This window comes from Bison bison, unplaced genomic scaffold (genome assembly GCF_000754665.1).
Source record: "Bison bison bison isolate TAMUID 2011002044 unplaced genomic scaffold, Bison_UMD1.0 scf7180017864108, whole genome shotgun sequence".
NCBI lineage: Eukaryota > Metazoa > Chordata > Mammalia > Artiodactyla > Bovidae > Bison > Bison bison.
The window spans coordinates 4,580,541-4,586,135 of NW_011494680.1; positions in this window are offsets into that span (position 1 = coordinate 4,580,541).

Below are 5,595 nucleotides of genomic sequence, written 5' to 3' on the forward strand. Positions count from 1 at the left end.
CAACTGTAAAGCACATATATAAATAAGTAATTTTCCTGCTTCCTTCTGAGCCGCATACTGCTAGCACTTTCCCATTTCTTTAAAGAGTCCTTTCAAAAGCAGAAGAGGTATGTGAAATAACAAAAATTCCATAAAAATATACAATTTAAAGCTACCATTTATTTCTTAAGGACTTACTGAGTACTCTAAGCCCTTGAAAAATATTTTTCAAAACAACCCCATGAAGTAAACATGATCAATTATAGAAGAATAAAGAATTGAGGTTTAGAAAGTTTAAGTGGCTTGTGCAAGACAGCTAGAAAGAGGCTGAGAAAGTGAATTAATACCTGTCGGACCCCCAAATTCATGCTCTGAATGATTACACTGAACCTTCTCACATTTGTTAAAATAAGAGTCCTGCATGTCTTGCATAGTAACTCATTTTATGCCAACTTAGAAACCAAAGCACGACTCTCTTTGTTCACTTCCCAAGTACTGCTTAGTGCAGTTTAGTCTGAGCATGGTCTTTGGAGCTAGATAACTCGTGTTTAACTCCCAGATATGTCACTTAGTAAATGTGTGAACTTAGGTAACTTAATTAACCTCTCTGCCTCAGAGTTTCATAATCTGCAAAATGGACACAGTTCTAGTGCCTACATCATAAGTTATTGGGAGGATTAAATGATTTAACCTGTAGAAAACAGAGAAGAATGTATGATGGATAGTATGCAAAATGTTACTATTTGTATTATTGATGCATTTGTATAATATGATGTACAGTATTAGTATTTATAAAAAGAATATGAGATCATAGTAAGTACTTTGTTAATGTTTTCATACAAGAATCTATGACAGATACAGAGGAAGGTCTGACTTCTTACGTTTGTCTTCACCTCTTCCTGGTACTCTCTACTCCAGCCGTGGCTTCAGCAGTAGCTTGGTTTAGGTGTAGCCTGATCACATCTCCTACAGCTGCACCTCACATTTCTCACTTTCTGCCTGATGCTATGGTGTGGCTCCTCTATCTGCTTCCACATCTGGAGGGGTGAGTGAAGCATCTCCCTGGGTGGCAACCCTTGACCAATGTAAAATGGGAGCCAGTAGACAAATGCCTACAGCTCAGACAGTAAAGCATCTGCCTGCAATGCAGGAGATCCAGATTTGATCCCTGGGTCAGGGAAGATCCCCTGGAGAAGGAAATGGCAACCCATTCCAATACTCTTGCCTGGAAAATCCCATGGACGGAGGAGCCTGGTAGGCTACAGTCCATGGGGTCCCAAAAAGTCAGACACGACTGAGCGACTTTACTTCTCCATCTTTCAGGTGACCATTCAGAGGATTGTTTCAAATAGGCCTTTGGTGTATGTGTGTGTTGCGGTGGGGTGAGGGGCGGGACTGGGAGATGGCAGTGAATTAAGTCCTAGGAATAAGTGAGCCAAGCTTCTGGGACCTCATAATGGGATGTAAGTTTCCATGCTGCCCTAGAGGGGTCCCATATTCTTGGTGCCAACATGTTTCCCCACTCCATCTCATGTATAACATGGTGCTAAGTAAAGCAGAACAGCAGAGAAATAAAACCCTCTGGATCGCATATCACACAGATGGGATCTTGTTTGCCTTGGCCTAATATAACCTGAGTAATTTGCCTGCAGTAAGAAATTAACCCAATTTGACAAAGTGTGATGCCTGAGAAATCAGCAGATGTGGGCTCTAATTCCACATCTATGTTTAATTAGTTCTGTAACCCTCGGAAATATGCTAAACGACATTAAGTCCCAACTATCTTATTGCAGCAATGGGAGATATTACTTGATGATTATTTTAGAGACTTTCTCATAAAATTAAAACTCTGATTCTCAAGGGCTTTCAACAGTTATTGACACTGTACATATTATTTGGAGCATATGATGAAAATAGATCTAAGATTATAAACATTTTATAATCTATGTTACTTGAAACAGACCTAATAATACTTTTATGCACTATAATATTTTATTCACAATAATACTTTTACTTAAGGGTTTGCAAATAATATTAAGACTTAAGATAAATTTATCATACTTAAAGGTAAAAATAATCTAACCATTATTCACATGGCAAATAGACTACATTTGAAAAATACTTTTTATACAGCATCCTTGTAATTTAATTATCACAACACTCCCATTTTAACAATACTATTAATAATTCTCATTTGGGAAACAAATTCAAAGAGCCTCTAAAGTTTTCTTTCATCTAGCTACATGATAAATTACTGGTAGACACAGAGTTTTCCATTAAGGAAATTATCTTTCTAAAAACTGGTTTTCACGGGGAGCTCAGCCTGTCACTCTGACAACCTAGAGGGTTGAGATGGGAGGTGGGAGGAAGGCTCAAGAGGGAGGGGATACATATTATATATGTAATTATGATTGATTTGCATTTCTGTAGAGCAGAAACCAACACAACAGTGTAAAGCAGTTATCTAATTTGAAAATAAAAAACAGAAAATTTTGATTTTCTACTGGAACCATACAAAGTAAAAACAAACATTGAAGATGAGTGATAAAACTTGGTTAACTAGATAAATAAAAAAATAATATGATGGGGAAACCTCCTGGTTTTGTTAAAAGTTCCATCCTTCTTGACTATACAACAAAATCCTTGAGGTCACAGGTAAGTGTCTTATGTAATGATTTGTATTCACACTCTGGACTTAACACAGTAACCACTAATTATTTTATTTATTTATTTTTTTGATGACCATTTTTTATAGTCTTTATTGAATTTGTTACAGTATTACTTCTGGTCTTATGTTTTTGGCCACAAGGCATGAGGAATCTTAATTCCTTGACCAGGGTCAAATCTGTACCTCCTGCAGTGGAAGGTGAAGTCTTAATCACTAGACCTCCAGGGAAATCCCACCACTCAATTATTAATCACTGGATATATGAACAATTGTATGATAAACTGGGACTGAGAATTAGAAACAAATTTATTTCCTGTAGGACTCCTTCCATAACTCCCCACCTCCAGGCAGGACAAGATGTTTCTCTGTCCTACAAATGCCAAGGTTGTTACAATATTAAATCACAGAATACTGGAATCTCTCTATGTGGCCATATGTCAATAGCTTGTGACTTACATGAATGGCAGCACTGAGTTTTAATTAACTTTGTCCTATGTCCTTAGCATGGGGTCGATACAAGGAATATGTGTTGATTCAACAAATGGATGAAAGAATTTGGAAGCAAGAGAACAATTCAGTAATTTTGGATTTATTAATATTATGGTGTTATTTGAAGCTGGAAAAGAGTAGTGACATAAAAAAGGAACTAGACCCTTGGGGATGCTCACAGCTGCCAGTGCAATGGAAAAGAGAGCGTAAGAGAAGAATCACTGAAGATCAACTGGAAGAATGAGAAAAATGTGAGATTGAGTAAATAAAGAAGAAAGCATCAGAACTTCCCTGGTGATCCAGAGGTTAAGAATTCACTGTGTAATGCAGGGGAACCAGGTTTGACCCCTGGTCAGAGAACTAAGATCCCAAATACTATGAAGCAGCTATACCACAACCAAAGACTCTGAGTGTCATAGCCAAATAAATAAATAAATAGATTTTTTTTTTTTAAAGAAGAAAGTGGCAAACCACTCTTATGGTCTTTATATGTTGTTGTTGTTGTTTAGTCGCTAAGTCGTGTCCTACTCTTTTGCACTCCATAGACTGTAGCCCATCAGACTTCTCTGTACATGGGATTTCCCAGGCAAGAACTCTGGAGTGAGTTACCATTTCCTTCTCCAGGAGATCTTCTCGACCCAGGGATAGAACCTCTATTTCCTGCATTGGCAGGAAGATTCTTTACCACTGAACCACCTGGGAAGCCCAGTCTTTCTGTGATGATGTATTTATTGCATGTCATACAAGATTTACATGTAGCATGGATATTCGGAGTGCCACCTTATGTTATTCAACTTTAGTTTGGAATTGTGTCATCAGAGCTGCAATCTCAGAGAACCTGAGACAAGTGAAGCCCTGAAAACAGTAACCTTGGGTATAGAATTTCTAATCCTTGTGTGGGCTGGAACAAATTAGCCTGCAGTTGCCTCAATTTTGTTTGCATGGTGAAAACATTGCCACCCCCCTCATTGGGTTGTTGTAGGCAATCACTAATAAAACAGTATGATAAAGCCTTCTCCAAATATGAAGTGCTATTGAAATGTAGGGTAATTCACTGGACATCTTTGTTTTCCATCAGACCCATCCCAAGAGACATTTCCTTCCTTCCAGAACATGTATACTCAATGAAGTGTCCATCTGGCAAGTCAGAGTCTGCCAAGGGTGAAAAGACAAATTATTATAAGATAAATGGCTGAGTGTTAGTGTGCAAAGGTGGTAAAAGCCTTGTAGCCCTGCCCGAATAAGGGTTAAGAATAGGGATTAAGGTGCCCCAGAATGTGCAATATATTTGATATTCTCCCCAGAGAAAATGAAGGCAGGGAAAATTTCTGGCTACCTGGGGCCCTTTGCCTTCCCTCCAAAAACATTACACTTGGCTAATGGGGCTGTAACTTTGTTTTGATTTCCTGAGTGGTCTTGAGTTACCTAATATCTGGCTTGCTTCCCTAGATGGCTGCTTCTTAGATCTCTCCAGTAAAATCATACTTAAACCATTTTCATTAGGACCTGAGCACTACATGATTATAAAGTACCTCATGAAATGCCTTGATTAGCAGAGATCAAAGACAGACCTTCATTAGTTTTGCTTTCTTTCCCCTCCTACGTTGCCTTTGCGTTAAACTGCATTAACCTGACTAAGCTCAGCTCTCCAAAGTTTGTACAATCTGGAAAAGATAATTTCTCCCAAGGAGTCCGACTTTTCTTTGGTACACGTGGCTTGCAGGTTTGCTGTGACCCAAGGCAGAGTCAGCAAGTGGTCTATTCTGTGGAGAGAAATAGCCCCTACTCCAAATGTAGCATCCCTGTGGTTGCTTCTGCAACACCCGAGGGTTAAAACAGATTTGGATTAATACAACTGGCCAAAGGTTATGAGCCTATGAACTCGGCTTTCCTTACCAAATTGAGTCATTTTAACCTCAGGTGTTGCATTCGATAATGAAGCTGTTCTGGTGGTAAAGAGTGGTTTGCATTCATCCAGGCCCGAGTTCAGGTTCTGGCTTCTTCACTTCTCTGACTACCAACTTTCTCATATGTAAATTTGGGATATCAGTGCCAATTTCACAGGACTGTTGTTAGGAATGAATGAGATAATGTTTCAGTTAAGTTCATTTCAGTCGCTCAGTCATGTCTGACTCTTTGTGACCCCATGAATCGCAGCACGCCAGGCCTCCCGTCCATCACCAATTCCCGGAGTTCACCCAAACACATGTCCATCGAGTCGGTGATGCCATCAAGCCATCTCATCCTCTGTTGTCCCCTTCTCCTCCTGCCCTCAATCTTTCCCAGCATCAGGGTCTTTTCAAATGAGTCAGTTCTTCACATCAGGTGGCCAAAGTATTGGAGTTTCAGCTTCCACATCAGTCCTTCCAATGAACACCCAGGACTGATCTCCTTCAGAATGGACTGGTTGGATCTCCTTGCAGTCCAAGGGACTCTCAAGAGTCTTCTCCAACAGCACC